At 37.7% G+C, this 19,541-nt stretch overlaps 1 protein-coding gene across 21 annotated transcripts in view; it reads right to left on the reverse strand.

Moving 5' to 3' along the window:
- The window catches only part of Tenm3 (teneurin transmembrane protein 3), a 2,373,066-nt gene that overhangs the window by 670,797 nt on the left and 1,682,728 nt on the right, over positions 1 to 19,541 (reverse strand). For all 21 annotated transcript variants that reach the window (XM_074054924.1, XM_074054923.1, XM_074054922.1 and 18 more), the window contains exon 10: positions 17,298 to 17,374. The gene's annotated coding sequence lies outside the window, so the exon portion shown is untranslated. The remainder of the gene's footprint in view (positions 1 to 17,297; positions 17,375 to 19,541) is intronic.

Genomic DNA, 19,541 nt, shown 5'->3' on the forward strand with positions numbered 1-19,541 from the left:
ATAGATGTTTTGGCCATCTTATGAAAAATAAACAAGATAGTCTTTAAATGAATATAATTCCCAAAGAATAAGCATGGAGAGACACTGCCTGATTTTATAGGTAGAATATTCAATATCTGTACATTTATTCTATTTTGACATAGATGCTATTGGCTGTATTTTTACCCTGAATATACAAATACTAAATTGTTTACAAAGGCTGGGCTTGTTCTCTTTATAAGGGCTCTGATATCCCTGTATTAGATTGAGCTCAAGTGTCTAATTATGTTGTATGTAGTTTGCAAAATATGACTGATGACAAAATATGACTTAATGCAGGCAAGTTAGCCTGAAAGTCTAGATTACATGAAGAGACTCTGTCAAACACATGGTCGTCACACTCCAATGAAGTAAACCGAAAAAGGTAACCCCTGAAATGTTCACCCAGGAATATGTACTCAACATTGCAACCATTTAATTTTTAAATTTAATTTTTTTACTTTAAAAATCACACATGAATACAAATAAGAGGCAAGACAGTTCCCGTTAATTTTTCTCATCCCTATGCCAATTACTAAGTAAATATGAACGTAGAAACTTTAGCTCAAGTGGTGGAGGGCTTGCTCTGAGTTTAAACCCTAGGACCACACAAAACAAATATACAGTTATCGGAGGAAGTTATAATCACAATCAACCTTTGTCATGTATTACAATAGAAGCTATTTGTACAGTACTGAAGATAATCAAAACTGATATGTTAAATTCATACAAGATCTGATGTCAGATCAGAACATGCACACACATACCCTACAGATGTCTTTTAAATAACTTTCAGGGTTTTTTTTTTTTTTTTAATGACTGAAAGCTGAAGTGCAATAAGAGAGAAAGATGAGCAGCTGGATGGCGTGGATGCCACCGAACCCAAGACTGTGTCTGTGCCAAGTACTGGTTGTACGCATGCTGGCCGCTGATGATGGCCTCCCACCCTTGGGCCATTTCTCACTGGGAGCCCACTTCCTTACTGATGCAATGTAAAATCTATGTGAGAAACTTCTAGAGGTGATGAGGTACATTAAAGCCTAAAAATTACCTCCAACACCATCTCAAACTGCTTCTGCTTTGAATAAGCGAAATATACGCATTTCATAGACTATGCCAATTTTATTGAATTATGTTTATGCAAGTTGATCTGGTAAGTTTTACTTGATAGACCAAATTTGAACTAAATCTTGAACTTTCAGAGACAGGTTACACATTGAAATATATGACCAATTTATTTGATCCCCAGAGAGCTAACCTAAATGAATTTCAATATATACTCTTGCAAGTACCACAGATCTGAGGAAATGTATATATGCCTGTATATGTGGCTCTTAGTGTTCTAAGTTGTTGGAGATTTTAATTCTATGGCAAGTGAGCATTAGAAATACTCCTTTGGCATATATCATAAACGTAAATTCACACGTTTCTGTTTCTGTTTGTGTTTTTGTATATATTACAAGGTGAAATTTTAAATTTGAGACTTGCTATGTGTTTAGGTGATTCTTCTAGATAACCCATAGATTATTAAAAAATAACATAGTATTTGGATTGGGGATATTTTCTTCAAAAGGAGTATATTTATACACACTATTTTATAATTTTAATGTAGCTTCCTTTCCAACAGGACACTAAGCAATTTGTTTCTGTTTTGTGTAAAATTACCTCAATAGTTGTTTTAGAAATGTTATTTAAGTCTAAAAGTCACATAAGCAAAAAGAATTTGTAATCCATTATGAATGTGCATTTTGGTAAAACTAATCAGAAATTTTGACACTGATTTTTTTTTAGATAACAGGATTCCTTCCAATTTAAATATTGAACAAGTTAAATATTTTTATGAAGGCAAAAAAAGCTTCAAGAAACTCATGTAATAAGCACAGTAAAGTTTAATGTTTTTGAAAATTCAGGGGATCATAAGCTTACTGCTCACAGCTTAAAACTGTGTCTGTAGCATGAAGATTGCTCTTTTTGCTATGAAACAGATCAAATGTTCAGTTTCCATTTTTTGCCCTTGTTGCCTACATATCCCAGCATGCACTGTCCATGTCTTCACAGTGGCCTCAATTTAATCCTAACCCAGACACTCCACCCTTGCTTCTAGACACCATATCTGATCTCTTCCCACTTAGCCAACTCACAAAAATGCATGGAAGAGCTATGATTAATTCCTCAAAATTTTTAGCTTCTTCAAAAACAGCAGAGCTATTTCGAATTTCTTTCATCTGCTTTTATAATACCCCATAGCACCTTACCAATTATTTTATTTCTTCAAAGATTAAAATGTTTTCCTTCATAAACAGAAGGGAAATTATTTTTAATAATCATAGATTAGGAACTTCAAATAATTTCTTAGGGAATCAAATGCTTACTAATCAGTTTGATAAAAAGATTGATTTATTTCTTAGAGGTTTACATACAACTGGAGAGTTGAATAACAGATATATAAGGATATTAAAATTAGGATATATTTATAATTTTTACCATTGGTCTCTCTGCTTTAGGTGAAAGGATGCAAGAGTACATTTGCTAGTGCACTTGATATTTAAGGTCAAGGGGTTTTTCTCCTATCTCTTGGGCCACTTTTACTGTATTGCTGGCAAGACTAAAAGCTAAACCTAAATTTTATTAAATCTGTTTAACAAATTGCTAAATTGGGTGGAATAAAGTAGGGTAAACATAGGACCCAAAAACGTCTTAGTTTTTTGACCTTTTGCTAAGATTTAAATTTCAAAAAATGAACTTGGTATGCAACAAAAGGAAGTGGCTACCTTCAGGATGGAAACAAACCATCTCTTGATTCCCAAAGGCCACTGAATGAATGGTAGCCTTAGAACTCGTTCTAAGAAAAAAGAACCAAAAACCCAAACATCCACTGTATTTTATGGTTAAAAAGATGTGTGGAAGTTGTTTTTAAGAGGTATTACTTTAAGAATTAGTGAAACCTAAGCTGGGCACTGGTGGCTCATGCCTATAATCCTAGCTACTTGGGAGGCTGCTAAGGAAAGAATTGTAGTTTGAGACCAGCCCAGGCGGAAAAAAAAGTGTGAGAGACCCCATTTCAATCAGTAGCTGGGTGCAATGGCACATACCTGTTATCCCAGAGATGAGAGGAAGCATAGAATAAGAGGATTGGGATCTAGGTCCGCCTGGACAAAAAACAAGACCCTAGTTCCAAAATATTCAGAGCAAAAAGATCTGGAGGAGTAGCTCAAGTGGTAGCCTGCCTAACAACGGTAAAGCCCTGAGTTCAATCCTTAGTACTGCCAAAAGAAAAAAAAAAAAAAGATCTAAAGCTGAAGTCCTCACAACCTGTGGCATAACTTTGGTATACCTGCAGCCTAACCCTGCACTGGAGTTAAGATGGTTCCTTTAGATCTTTTACCTAGCCAGAGACATCCAAATCTTTAAAAACCGATTGAAAAAAATGAACTTGTTCTAGCCCTTAAACGTGAGGTCTTTATCTGGGATACAAAGGTCTTAAATTTCTTGGCAGAAATCCTCCAAGGGGATTTCTAGCTTGTCTTAGACTCCTTTGCCGTAGAGTCCTCATTATGTTGAATGCTGGGCCAAACTGTCTGATTGCTTAATGAGGCTACTTGGTGAGCAGGTAGGAAGAGAAGCATGTGATCAAGCTGAGGTCAGATGGGAGTTTTTGGGCCTAGGTAGATGGAACTTCTTTCTTTCTCTCTGCAGCTCCTCTCCATTTCGATTTCTGTCTGTGCCTCTGTCTCTCAGCAATGTTTCTCCTTTTACCTTAAAATATCTGATTCCTCTAGCGTTCATCCTCAGCGTCTGAGGTCCACACTTTATTCTCCTTCAGAATCCTTTCCTCCTCTAAACACTTATCATCCAATGCATTGTATAAAGAGAATTCCCAGCAGTGGATTGTGAAATGAAAGACAAAGTGTTGAGCGTCTGAGCGTTTTCAGTGCTGGTGTCAGTACCTGGGATGCCTCCTGTTGACAGTGATGGCTATCACTGGAGGCATCCTAGACCTCTCTATTCTGAGCAGTCCTCAGAAATCAGCCGTATCTGATTGTTCTTTCAGATCAAACGAGGGAGGAAGACAAAGTAAGCTGAGCATATTCTTTGGCTCTGCACTTTGTTGTTAAAGGAGGGAGGAATCCCACTAGGATCCCTAACTCAGTTTTAGATATTCCCAAACTTGTAAGAATTCTGATTCTTTCTCCCCAGCTCCTATTACACTCCCCTTCCTGGCACCTCTCTATATTCTGTGTTCACTGATTGTATTGAAGAAACGTTTCTTTGCTCCTCTAAGGTCTGGTTTGTGCTACTAAGCATTAACTGTGGCTAGCACCAAGGCAGACCACAGACACACTGAACTAAAGGACATTTGCTGTTTTTAGAGGATGTGGCAGGCAGCTATCTGTATTTAGTTCCAAGCAGGATGATTTCCCTTTCTTAAAAAGAATGCTTACAGACTTTCCAGGTTCATGCATGGAACTCATGTTGCTGGAGTCTTTTTGAAGATGACTTATCCATTGTGAAATGCAAAACATTTCAGTTCGCTTTGGGAGGCAGATACAGAAGCACACCATGCTAAACTAAACCGTTGTTTTTACCAGGGATGAATTCTGTTGCTGATAATGAACTTCTGAGGAAAGATGTGAGGAAATGCCTGCTACTGAAAACGGCAAGGAAGGAAAATAACGGTGTAGTTGGCATGCTTCTTAAAAATGTATTTCTTGTTGGACACAGGAAGTCATTTTCTATCAAATTGTAACGTGACATAATGTACAACATGTCAAATACATTGTTAAAAAACAAACAAATTGGAATTGAGCTGCATCCGGTTAGCCTCACATCTCTCAGTTAGTCTCACACATTAAGACGGTCAAGCATGCAGAGCTTATAAATTGTTGCGTTGGAGAGGTTTTTGGAGAATTTCACAAAACTCAGTAGGGTCTTAGTGGGGATACTGACATTTACCACTGAGTTCTTTAATGACAACTAAACGAGAACACCACTCCTAATTTACTCAAGCAGAATTCAGTATCATAACAAGGCGATTGCAGAACACTGTTCTTTTTCAAAAGCAGTTTTTGTGCTGTGATTTTTAACTCTTTTACTTACTAGTGACTTGAATCTAGTTCCCAAAGCTTGCATTCTTATCCTGCATGTGAATCAGCTTTTATGATTAATGTATTTCTCTTTCTCTAACGTTTCTACTATCATTAATCATTTACGTAGTATGCATGTGTATATATTTAATTTCAAGAGTAGTATATGTCCTAATTCAACATTTCAACTTAAGTCACATGAATTTGTACCTTCTGTCTAGCTACCTCTACAACTATGTCTTGTTGATCAACAGAATGACAAAAACCAATTCAGCTCCCCCCCCACTCATAGTAGTGGCTTTGAATTCAGGGTCTCATGCATGCCAGGCAAGTACTCTACCACTTAAGCCACACCCTCAACTCTTTTTTGCTTTAGTTTTTCATACTTAGTTTCATGCTTTTGCTCTGTGGCCTCAAACTGTGATCCTCCTACCTCTGTCTCCTGAGTAACTGGGATTATAGGCATATGCTGCCAAGCCCTGGTGAGGAAAACTTTTTTATCACTTTTACATTTACTCACATATGTATACATTATTTGGGCCACCTTCTCCCCACCCCTACCCCTCACTTCTGGGCAGAAAATCTTTTTTAACCTTATAGGATATAACAGTGTTGTGCCATTTCACTACTCAGCAAAGATATTTGAATAAATGTGAGCATTGTGGAATATGAGTAGGAGAATAGAGTAGGGACTCTTGTTCACTTGCTGGCCCAATAAGGACAGCTGCCCTGCCTCTGATGGGTGGTGAGAGTTTACTTACTAATCTACCTGTCAAAGACTGTTGGTTTGGAAGAGTTGACAGAAAGAAGTAGGAGTCCTTACTGCCCTATTCTGGGGGACTTCAAAAGTGACTTTGACATGTACGCTACACTCAAGCAAGGAGAGATAAATGTTCTTATTCTGAGACAGAGGGTGAGACGAATACCTCATGAAAGAAAGAGTACATGAAAACAGAAGGAAGTGAAAGTTATTTCTTACTGGGGCCAGCATGGGTGGGTTGGTGATGAGGAAAAGCATCATGGAAACAGGTTTGCACGTAGGTTTCTCTTTCTCAGAGTCTCCTTGGCTGCTTCTTGTACTGGGATATTTTTCTCCACCTGTCACATAGTTTTAATGCTCAATTTGAGTGGCATCTCTCCATGGAGGCTCCCATGACCCCTCCTTCTAAGTAAGATTTTCCAAGGTACAAGGTACTCCAATTGTACAGAGACTCTTTATCTCTGTACTCCAAGCACCGAGCATACTGCCTGACACTTCGTGGAGGCTTAGTGAGAGTTTTCTGAACAAGACAGTGAATGAATCAGATTTTGTTATACAGAGATAGGCAGTGGACTAGAGGAGAGAAGGAAAAGAGGAAGAAGCCAATTCTTTTCTTTTTTTGATTGGGTGAAGTACTTGGGGTTCAATTCAGGACCTTGTTAGGGTTCAATTCAATGCTACTACGCAAGCACTCTGCCACTTGAGCCACTCCTCTATTCCTTGCTTTCAGTTTGTTTTTCAGATAGTGTCTCGAGCTGACTTTGCCTGGGCTTGCTTCGGTCTTCAATCCTCCTACCTTCACTTTCCAAGTAGCAAGAGGCTGGGGTTATAGGAACATGTCATCATGCCTGGCCAGGAGAAGCCATTCTTGACAGAGGAAATGGTTTGAACCTCCTGCATGGCTCAACTTGGCTGGACGCATAGAAGATGTAAATGAACAATGAGGACTAAGTGTGAAAAGGGAAATTAGGACTAGAATGCTGGGCTTCAGACTTCATACGTTACGCCTTGGGTAAGTGATAGTTTTTTGAGCTGGTGACTGACGTCATCTTCTATCTTCAACCTGCAGACTTAGAAGGAAGAGCATGTCTTTGCTTTAACTGCATCTAATGTCAAAGCTGTGATCCTTTGACCAGACCCATGGACCTCAGAAAGAGTTGGTTGGAACTGTCAGGGGCCTTGGATTTCAAGTGAAATGAGTTCCAGTGACCTGCTGAGTCCTACAGTGCAGAGGTTCACACCAGGCCATGCCCGGCATCTGAGATCAATTCAAGTCAACAGATTAAATGCCTCTAGGGTATGCTCAGCCCTGTGGCAAAATACAAACTAAATCAAAAGCAGGGTTCCCCTTCCCGACAGAGCTGAGAGAGTTGTCCCTGATAGAATTGTTCCAAGTGACCTCTCTACTTGAAGGTGTACCAGGCAATACTCAGGGGCATTCCTAAAGAGTTCACTCTATGAAGTAAGCTGCCACTTTGGAATCCAGGGAATAGCTTAGTGCCACTGCAGACCCCTATGATTGTGACAATCCTGGGTCTCTACTAGTTCAGATAAACCCAGAAAAGCAGCATGAGTCCTGGATAAACAGTCAGCTGCCCAAAGTTCTAGATCTGTCCCTAAGAAACCATGTGTTACTAGGCTAGCCATTTGAACAATCATTTAGAAAATTAGGTATAGATTAATTTATCAACTATTTATCATGTATCCATTAAATGCTAAACACTGCTGAAAGAGCCCCTATTTTTCTGGAGTACATGTATGGATTACTTTAGGTTTGTAAGGGAGTCTATAGATTTGCCTGAAGTATCCTGAAAGTGTTACACATTATTGAGTCATAAAAACATACTGCTGAAATGCCATCTTTAAGTGGGTTTGTTGAGATCTAAAATGAAATAAAATATATAAACATAGAAGTTCACCATAGTGCCATGACACTTTACAAAACTGGAAACTCAGAGTTTAATCCCTGCATATAATGTTTATTTGGGGAAAAGAGATCATACACCCATCTATAGTTTATAGAAACACATTGCTCCATACCCCCTGGGTTATAAGAGCAAGAGCTTCTTTTCCCATTTTCCATCTACTGTGACCATGTGGTGGCAACCGTGGCTTAGTGGAGTGCCTCACTGGGGAAGGCTAAGCCAGGTGGGGAAGGATGGTGCCATAGAAGTTGGGGTAAAAGGTGAATGAGGAGTTCTGATGTGAGGTATGAATGAAAGCACCGAAGGGTGAAGAAGCAAGGTTGGTGATGATGAAAATGAGCAGCAAAGGTAAACCCTTGCTGCTAATAAGCAGGCAGCAACTGGTGGCCAACCTTCAATAGCACAGCTGGCTTTGGAGATGTGGTCTCTGAACACAGCTTTCCTGCTTGCCTCTTATCTGGAAGCCCATTTTCAGTCTGTTCACTGGGACCTCTGCTTACAGACTTCTGTAGCCCCATGGAGTCCTCATTCTGTTTGATTCCTTCTTTTCTCCCTCATCTTCTTCATGCTATGCTGTAGCTCTGAGTGATTTGATTGTATAGCTGAGGTGCCCATAAAGGGTGTATAAATATCAGTCCACTCCATGCAGAATATTCATTATTTCTTGGGCTCACTAACCTAGGCACTACTGACATTCAGTTGGATAGTCCTTGCTATGTAGGTTGTGTTCTGTGGTGGTGAGTAGCACCTTGGCCTCGACTCACTGGATTCCATTGCACTCCTCCCCAAGTTATGACAAACAAATATTGCCAACTATTCCCTGAGGGGCAAAATTGTCCCTCACTGATAACTGACTTAAGGAAATAAATGGCAACAATTTAAGGTAGCCCTTCATACTTTATACCTCTGGCATGGTTTTCTGATGAGGGAATTATGTTATTGCAATGATTATAAATACTCAAAGTGTTTAAACTTTTAAAATCTTTTTTTTTTAATTTGAGCTAGGATTTGCTTTAAGATAGCAGAATAAAATATGGAGAAGGGTGGAAGAGAGAAAGAGAAACAGTTCCTGTTCCCCATTCAGGAAATTGGAGCAAAGACTCCAAACTTTTAAAATCTTGAACTACCTAAGTGTGTCATATAAGGTGACCCTACTATAATCATAAATTATATGTCTTGACTATGCACCATTTGTTCCTGAAGTAGGACCTTAGGAAATATTTGTTAGGTGAATAAATGATGCTTTTTAAGAAGGGGAAAATACTTTCTTTGTATTTAACTCTGGCCTAGGGAGTCCTCTTTCTACTCCATTCATAGAGCAGACATGAACTAAGGATTCAACAAAATGAGGGAACTTTACATCCCTCTCTCAGTCACTGTAGTCTCTAATGGCTAAAGGGGACCTTTGGGGACCATCTGAACATCACTGAGACAATGGCTCAAAGAACAGAATTTTCCCTATGATACTCTCCGCTAGTCTCCTTCTCATTTTCCACAGGAAGCCATGTGGACCTCTGCTGTACCACGGATCACTTTATTTGATGTGTTTTGTTTCTGACTTTTTTCTCTTAGCAGATGGAGAGCCCTTTGTGAGTTGAATACATGTTTGATTCATCTTTTGTATTCCTCTAAGGGTCTACCACAAATTAAATAAATACACGTTTAAGGAAGCGCTCTTGCCTTTAAGGACTCAATTTCTTTTCTAAATCAATTTTTCTAAAATACAGGCTATATCCAACCTGAACTTTCCCATGCTCAAGTTTTAACATTTTCAGGCTGAGAAGGCCAAAGCCAAGATTCTCTTTGTTCCTTGATCTATACATGACACTCTCCAAGAGGTATTTATGCATGACCACAGATATCACACATATTAAAGATAAATAAACACCATTTAAACTACCTACAGTGAAATGATCTATTACTGGCACTCAAAACCTTCTTAGATTTTTCCTTTTCCTCTTAAATAGTAATCAGATCTCTCTTGGAGTGCCACTTCCCGTTGATTTTGAAGTTTGGCATTTAATGTAATTGTGATCTTAAAAATCCATAAAGAGCAGGGACATGGGTCATGAAAGTGAAAGACATTATCTATCATTGCTTTGTGCACTGAACTTCCCAGCTGACCCCCACAGGTGGGGTTTGAATGGGAGTAGAGGACCCAGGAGGCGACACCAGGTTGCTGGCCACTCTGAAGAGAAGAATAGCTGAAGTGCTTTCTCCGCCCACCTCCCACTGTCCCTTTCCAGGATAGAGGAAAGGCAACTCTTCAAACTGGCTACAAACTACACTAAGACAGGTCTTGAGGTCAAAATCTGATACAGACGAGGGAGTACTGAGCCAGGGTTTTCTTTGCACACCTCATTCTTCGAATAAAGGCCTATTGCACTTTGTATAAATCTACTCTAAGATCATGCTCCCACCAAAGAACTTTTGTTCATGAAGTCTGTCAACGGTAAGTAATTGAACTGAGAGAAAGGATGGTAGGTAGATCTATAGCTAGGCATATAAATAGACCTAGCACACAGAAGCCAGCTCACAAATTGTCAGTCTCTCCTTGAGCAACTCTGAGAAGTGCCAGCTGTTGACTGACTCCCCCATGCTATGTAGGTCAGAAGGATATGAGAACCCAACTATAAAAAGTGACAACAAAATGTCCCTTTAGTTGTTCCTAAGGAGTTATATAAAGCTCCCCTAATTGACCACATCAGAGGAGATTTTGAACACTTCTTGCATGGAAACAGCCTACCATTCCTGGTGATAGCACCATTTACAACAAGGTTTTACACTGAGTGTTCAAGAATAATAGAGACAGTATTTTTAAATAAACGTGTTGCTACATGCAGGCAGTGTTTTCAACAGCATCGTCTGCTGTCCTTTTAGAAAGGTAAGTTGCTGCTCTGCTGGAAAAGGGAGATTGGCTCTCATGAAATTTTTTCAATAAACAGTGTCTGAGAGGGATTTTTTTGGCACACAAATGATATATGTGTAAAAAGAAAAAAGTCTCCTTTAGTGAGGTACATAAAATAGCTTTTACTCTGAACATACTATTCAAGGGAAGTCCATCTTTGTTAATTCAACTGAGCTTTGTTATGGTCACAAATTGAATTTTTCTGACACCTGATTCTAACGAAAAACTTGCTGTGGAGGAAGCATTCATCATTATTAGCCTCCTCTAATGTTACAAATCAGCAAAAGGGGTGACTTTCTGGTGATAGCTCTGTGTTTGGATAAAGCAAGCATCACAAAATCTGAGAACTAAGAAAGCAGCACTCTCGGAGGAATGAGAAAAGATAATAAAAGGAATAGAAACAGCCAGGAATCTATGTAATCCGTGTTTTACTTTGTTATTCACTTTTAGCAATGCTAATTAAAACCCTTCATTATTAGAAAACCACACATTTCTTTCTAGTTATATTTTATCACAGATTAAGATCCTTCATAATTTGAACTCTGGAATATCTCAATTTGTACAGTAAGGAACTTTGATAAAATTTGGAGTGTCTGTGAAAATTTACCTTTAGTTTATAGCATTCAAAATCATTGACTTCTTATATGAGATATTATTGGTGAATGATCAGAGGATGTTGGTGAAATTTATTTAGGTAATATTTGCATGGTATCCACCAACTCCCACAGAATATTCCCTGAGGCCACTGCTAGGAACAGACTGGGCTGCATGGATCACTGAGTATATTTGCTATGACATTTCTTATATAGCCAGGTTCACAAAGTGAGAAATAAATCAACGATGGAAAGCTATATGTTATGGATAACTTCATGACTGTAAGGGACTTAAATCAGAAGATTTCGCAGCACCTTTATTCAAATCAGGCTCATCTAGAGATGCAGCAGATGGATGGGACGTTAGTGTACATACAATGTTGAAATCCGAAATAGTCAAGGTCAAAGAATTCTGAGTTGCTGCCTGCACGCAAGGTTAAGAATATCAATCTTGGTTATTAGAAGCCATTTTGGAGCTCTTAGAATAGACACCACTTTCTATGTTATTTTCCAAAAAAAGGTTCATTCGTTCGTAAGTGTCAATAGACACTTACACAGTTATTTCTATGTTCTTGACATGTAGTATGATGCCATTGCCACAAAGAAAGCTGTATATGGAATTCTCAGTCTTTCTGCAGTGAAGTTCCCTCACGCTATTCATGGAAGCTTAGCTTTTTTTTTTCTTTTTTCTTTTTTACTATCCTTTCTTACCTGCATGTTTATCAGGCTTATTTACCTCTGGTAATCTTCCCTAAAGAAGAGTTTTTTATTCAGAAGCTAACAAGAAAGATGACTTCAAGAGAAAACTGGAAATTGGCTACATTTCCTGAAAGTAAAACTTTGCACATTTATTGCACTTCCCTAAATCGTGTCATTGCAGGGTGATAAGAGAGATAGAATATAGCTTGCTTGAATTGTGGCTGCTCTGTTAAAAAAAAAAAAAAAAAAATCCCTGGCATTGCCGATTCCCATTCTTTCTCCAACTTGCCAAGTGTAGAATTTCATCCTTCTTTAGTCCAAAAAACATGATAGAATATAAGAAAACTGACAAGATCTGCACCCCATCCACAGGGTCTTAAGAATTGAAGCTCCAAATAGAAATTTGTTAGAGTATATGGTATTCTTCTGAAATAAATATTCCAAATAAAACAGTAGATGCAATTTATTGCATATTGCTTATACAGGTACTTTAAAAAAGTTATTTATTTATTGAGCATTAGAACATAGGTATATGAACCCTTAGTATATTAAGTAAATTTCATATTCGTAAAATAATAGTAGGGAAGTGTATTATTCCTATTTTACAGATTAAGAAACTGAGATATAGAAAAATGAGTTAACATTTCCAAATGGTCAGAATTAGAAAGTAAACCTCTGCCAGTCATTTCCAAGGCTGATATTATCATCAGTACTCCAAATCATCTACCATTTAGCATTGCATTTATTTATTACCTCTTTTTGTTGTTGTTGATTGAAAAAAGTTACCATGTATTAAAAACAAAGAAAAACCCTGTACATCTAATCGCTAGGAAAATCTTTTTTCTGATTCTTGCTTTTGGTTATTGTGCTTGGCCCCTGTCCTAACCTGTTGTCTGGCAAGGTATTTCAAGGGCTCATTTCTTTGGTGGTTACCAGTAAGCTGTGAAGTGAGTGGTTTGATCTCAGACAGTGAGTGAGAAGTTTTAGAGCCTCATCCCTTACTTCAGGTGGTGTGATTCCATAGAGGTCTTTGCTCTTGTCACAGTGCAGAGGACATTCAAAATCCTGTGGAGCCCAGATTTTGGAGGCAGAGGATGTCAAGACAAGAGTATGGTCCTAGATATGCAGGCCCTGTCTCAGCATAGGCACACCCAGCCCATGGTGTTCTACTGGGATCTCGCTTTCCATCTGTTCAAATCTGCCTCTGTGGGACTCATGACCAAGTGGCAGGCCATGTACCTGCACAGGAAGCTATGTGTCATATCAACCTACAGTACGATTCCTATCTAGGTCATTTTGATTTTTTGGGCCTTGACATATCTATAAACTTACTTTGTGTGGGCAAAGCTTTATATCTGATCCCACACTAAACTGAAATAATAAATTTCAAAATGGTGCCTTTTACATGTTTCAAAGTGAGTTTAGCAATGACTCCTTTGAATAAGTTATTTTTGCCATTTCTTCACTGTCTTTGGGGCAGCCTAAGCAAACTCATTTTGCTTACTCTATCACTTCTCAATGTAGACCAAACTGCTATTCAGTTTTAATTCACCATTAAAAAATCCAGTGACCAAAACAAGGAGATGTTTTTCTAAATTTCTATCTTTTGTTCTTATTCCCTCATAAGTTAAATACTTTAGCAAAAAATATCTAGACCCCTACATTTTTTTTCTTTTATTGAGGCCAAGTGCCACCTTGGCTAGACAGAAGACACACTGGCACCATATTGAGAGATCCCCTCCAACAGTGTCAGAAGGAAAGCATCCACTCCCTGGGTACTGACTCCTTACACTCTCCAACATCAGACTGGAAACTTCCATGAGCCACAGTCTTTCCTTCTGTGTCTCAGATCAAATAAGAAGTCCCTGGACTACACTGCTCACACCAGGCTCAGTGATACCCCTGCTCATTCAGGAGGAACTAACTAAGAAGCATAGTGAAAAATTACCACAGTACCTCACAAATTTAAAACTCTAACTTTTCGTCTGTTCCACCTGCTGTGTCTGCAAAATACCAAAGCATCCAGGTGAAAAGTAAAATCCGTAGTCAGCCATTCTGATTTTTGTTTTACCAAACCGCAAACATACAGCTACTTATAATCATCCGAGTGGCTTAGGATGCTTTCTGACATTGTTCATTGATGCTCTTTCTTTCGTCTCATTTCATTCTTTGATTATCCACCAAATAGTGATAGGATTGGCTTCCAATCCCAGTTGAGGGAGGGAGGGACTGTTGAGTTTGAGCATTGTATGAATTCTTGGCATTCTTTTTCCTTTTGGTCAATGCAGCAGAGAATAAAAGTAACAAAATTTTTATTCAAGCCAAAGGTCTTGTGATTGTGTGTTCAATTTTATAAAGACTGGGGAATGGATGGGGCTTACTGACTAAAATGATCACCTTGGCTTATCTGTGAATTGCAACTACTTATGATATCCTTTCTCTTCACTTCTAAGATGGACCACATAATATTTTGTGTTTTCCATTCTTTCCACTGACTCTTGTAAAAAGTAGCAGGACTCTGTATAAGGGAAATTGTATGATATTTAGTTCCTGGTGCCATTTTTGTCAAGAATCATTTTATAATGCTTTAATTTAGGAAATGTTTTTGAGTATTTGTTAGGCTAAGGTAAAATACCTGAGTAACCTGAGGAAATATAAAGTGCACTTTCTATTAAACTGAAAAGTTTTAGCTGAAATATGTGTCCTAAATATATACTCACTCTAGGTGATCTAAATCAACAGATAAACTCTAGAAATCCTCTTTTGTGGTGGAATTGGGAGAGTCTCTCTCTTTTTTTCCTCTTTTGTATTTTTGTTTGGTTATTTGCATGACTTTTCTTTTTGTGCTCTTCTTAGATAGGGATGTGGATTATTGTCCTGTCTGATTTGGGAAGAGTTTGAAAGTCAGTAGATGCTGTCTTTTGCTTCCTCATCAATATATATGCTTATGTGGGTGTTTTATGGACAAAAGTCTACCAACATCACAACATCTGAAAAGTTATCCTTCAATGTGTGTCTCAGTGGACCACTAAAACATTCAAGTTTATATATTAGCTATTAAAGACTAAATGCTTGTCCTAGAGAACCTCCTAGTATGGGAAGAGTGGTTTTCATGAATTGACAAGAGAAGGGTTTGAAGCAAGGGTACTTAAAAGACAAGGGGAGGTTGACATGTTTTATTACAGTGGCATTCATGGAAAGTGCTTTTTCTTAGCTGAAATGCCAGAGACTCAAAGGAATTTCATCAACAATGGGCTTCAGAGAACCAAGTACTGCTTTTGCACGGAATATTGAGTTAAAGCAGAAAACACACAGGTGGTTACATTTCAGCTGAGTGTGTCTGATTCCCATTAGTAATAAAAAGAGTGCACCTAATTCTTGGACTACTTCAATGAGAATTTATCCTAAAATTTTAATTTATTTGAAGTTCATTATAAAAGTGTACAGATAGGTTTTACACCATGTATGATTTGTTGTGATTCACATTTGAATGAAAGAAGTCATTAAGAGGAGGATTTGAAGAAAGTATGAGCAAAGTAACTTAGATAAACACCTTATTAAGGATGTGTGTGTGTGTTGCACATATGTTTCTAGGGTCTTTGTTCCATATATGGTATGAAAAATGTATGGAAATGCCATACATTTTGGCATGAAAAATGCCAAAATTCTTAGAGAAGATCTTAAAAGAATAGTTACTGAGGAAATGTACAGCAGTAAATTATTAAAATCTACTTTGTATTAACTGTTTTATCTTAACAGAAAAACCTCAGCATTACCTAAATTGAGATCAAGGGACTAGAGATACCCTGCATGCAGGAGATGGCACCTAACCCAGCCATTTAATACAGAGCTTTATTTTCTTTATTTTAATTTTGATTAATTACTGACTATGCATATAAGAATCTGTGCATGTGTGTGCTCACAAGAGTACTTATCAAAGAACTCTCTTACCACTGTCTTTATTTTTTTTTTCTGGGACACCCTTATGGGAAAAGTAAAATTCAGTGCCCAAGAGGGATATTAAAAGAAAACAACAGTAGTTGGTGCTATTTTCTATAACAACAACAAAAAAAACATGATTTTTTTCTTAAAAAACAACAAAACTATTCTCTCTCCTTTGAAAGTGGAAAAGCAAAACTAAAACCTCTTATTGCAAGTACTGAATTTGTGTCAATTTGATAGACAACAAAAAAATCACTTGTTTTGAATGTAAAATTAATTCAAGCCTAGTAACTCAAATATAAAATAATATCAGTGAAAAAACTATAGCAATTGCATAGACTTTTAGGATGCAGGCCTGCCCCTTAAACTTATGCAATGATTTTTGATGTTAAATAATGTGTTGTCTTTAAATGAATAGCATAGAAAATAAATCTACTCAAGTAACTCATTTTTTTCCTCATGTAAAAATGTTGCTATGCCTAGATATTGGTATTTGATACTAATTTTGTAATTTAGAGAGCCCTCTGCTTCATGGGAACTTTTTATTGAATTTTGTACTAAGACAAGAAATAAACTGTCAATCAGGAGAAGGCAAGGAAACTCAGTTCAACTCATTACATCCAACGAGTCAGGGACCTTCTGAAAGATTTACTCTAGGAAACTGGATCTTCTAGAAATACTACTGTACACACATCCTGAGTGCAACACTTATCAGATTTTCTGCTGTAAATTCTTTTGTGGCTTTCTGGTAGAAGACACTTTCCATTTTGTGGAAACCCTTCAGAATATGGTTTTAAGTGAATCTGTTCACAAGGTTCAAAAGCTTTAAATTACTAGACCATGGTTACCATTGAGAAAACGCACTGAGCTATATCAAGGAGAGAGAAAAAAAACAACCAGGTACAAGTTTAATTCTCTAGGGTTGCCATGTAAGTGCTGCTCAGAAAGGATTAAGACTTTCTGAGAACAAGAGAGCTCCCAAACAAATCACTTCCGAAGGGGGAGAAACATATACAGACGCTATAATCCATTGTGCTTGGCCTACTTTATTCTGGTAGCAAATTCTCTCTGGTTAAAAAGCAGAGAGTCTATATTTTAGAATGCCCCATTCATCTAATTTTCCAGAAAAAAACTTAAGCTTGTAGAAATGTTACTGCTTTCATAAGGTCAGAAATGTTGTGAAAACCAGGTCAATGTTAATTTTTGGAATCATTTACTTATAGCTAATTCATGGAGGCTAGTAGCATAAACAGTAGACCAAAAAAATAAATTGCAGCTTTGCCCAAATGATTTATTTTACCAACACAAACAAGGTGCATATTGTAAGAAGCCTTCCTTCCTAGAGACATTTTAGTCCCTGGGACTTACCTTTTCTTTCTTAAAGTCTTCACTTCCCTTGCTTATGCAGGAACTCAAAAGCACTTTGTCTTAGAAGAGCAGGGGATCTAGAATAAAATAAATAAAGTACATAAACTGGAAGAAAACCCAATTGGATATTGTATGTGAAGAATTTTAGTTCTGAAACTCTTCAAAAATTAAAAGCTGTATTATAACAAAGGATTATTGTTGATTTATAATAAAAAGAAAAATTATGAATAATCAGTGTTTGTAGGCTGGCTGAGCAGTGTGCTCAGCAAAACTTTAGTTCATATGTCCATGTAGAGTCTTTTTGCATTTTTTTTCTAGTAGTTTATAAGGAAGAAATTTCTATGGTTTGTTTTTCTTTACCAAAACTGAAATGTTAAGGAATTTATCTTCCACCTGCCGCCTTTCCATTGTGTTTAAAGCCACTGCTGTCCCTGCCCCCATGGCTAATTCTAATTACATATTATGTGAATTAGATCAAGGGTAGGAGGCACATTATAGGAGGCACAGGATTGGGCTCATGACAGTGGGAACTTATTCAAATATTTGTTTCTGGTAATGTTGAAGGAAAGAAAGCACACAGTTTCCTATTTTTGCATGTCACATATCATTTTAAACCACAATCATAGCTAAAATAAATCAATCCCTTGAGTTTCTCATTTTAGCATTTTAATCCTTTGGAGTAATTTCCATGGGTCAACTAGTGAATCAATTTCTCCCCATTCCCTTTGTTTCTGTCTTTCTCACTCTACTCTAAGAACCAATCAACCAGACAACACAACAAAAAGAACAAAGTCAGAGATTACTTTTAGACTTGAATCTTGTTGACTAAGTAATTGAAGTAATTACCAGAAAAAAATTAGAAGAGAAGTAGTTTTTTAGAAAGTGGGTGCAGTTTTTAAACACATGCTGAGAAGCTAGACTGATCTCTGGTGACTATATTAGTTGGAAATGTTGAGTTCAAAATTTGGGAGTCATGGAATAGATAAAACTCTTTACAAGCTGAGGAGAAGGCTATCTATAACTTGAGAAAAGATCTACATCCAGGAGATTGGGGATTGTAAAGGAGGCAGTCAAGGAGATGGGGGAGAAAGGAAAGAAACCAGTGTCCAGTCACTTGGAGGTGGTGCTGAGGAATGTTGTGGAAGAGAGAATGGGTTAATAGCATTAAAAGCTGCAGGTAGGTTTGAAAGAACTACAGTTGGAAGACCATAGGATTTGACTTTCCAGAACACCTATAATTTCCAAGTCAGTTATTTTGGTCAGATAGAGGGTAAAAAAAGCCAGATAATAGAAGGAGGAATGTCATATCATGACCAGAAGAGAAAAAAGGTATTTCAGAGTAGAGGAAAAAGTGGTGTAGGCAGTAATTTCACTTTTGGTTTTTGCTCATCTTAAGTACACTCATAAAACAGGACTGTGAGGCCAGAGGCAAGGGAAAGACCACAGATGCTTATAAAGGAGGAGAGATACTGCTGTCTTTGAGGCAAAAGAAGTCATTTTTTAAGATGGACATGGGTGGAAGGTGTGACTTGAGGAAGTGAGAAGTGTGGAAAAGGATAAAATAAAAGAACTCAGAAGATCAAGGGGGAATCCAGGGAGACTGAAAACAATAGTTTACTATGAACCTAGTTGGAAAATTTTGCACAATCTTCTCAAGAAATTCTGTAAAAGCTACCAACTAAGAAAATGAAGGGGTAAGCTAACCCAAGATGGAATTTACTTGGCAAAATTAGGAAGGTGAGGTGGTACACAAAACATAAAAACAGTAAAGAAATAGATGGTTTTGGAGACTGGACTGGATTGAATTATTATCAGTAGAATTATTGATTAACTAAGCCCACCTCTGCCTCCCTTCGTCTCTTCCTCCCTTTTTTCCTTCCTTCCTTCCTGTCTTTTTCCCTCCCTCCCTGCTTTCCTTCTTCTTCTGTTCCCTCATTTATTGATTTATTCAACAGATATTTACTGAGTGCTTTTTTTTTTTTTTCCTTTTAGGCATTGTGCCAGGCACTAGCGAAGGAAGTGAAAGGGGCTTTAAGATCAAAACTTTGTGGAAGAAATGAGGTTCCCCCGCCTACCTTTTTCTTTACATATCAGCAGCACTTAGGTCTTCCAGACCCTCTCTGTGTGTGGATCATACGTGTATATTTATGTCTGTATAGATCATTCTATGTGTTACAGCATCATTCCTGCTTGTCTTATCTTTCACATTAATCATCTAATTTTTTCACAGTGGGTACAGGAAAT

The sequence above is a fragment of the Castor canadensis genome, chromosome 14 (genome assembly GCF_047511655.1).
Source record: "Castor canadensis chromosome 14, mCasCan1.hap1v2, whole genome shotgun sequence".
NCBI lineage: Eukaryota > Metazoa > Chordata > Mammalia > Rodentia > Castoridae > Castor > Castor canadensis.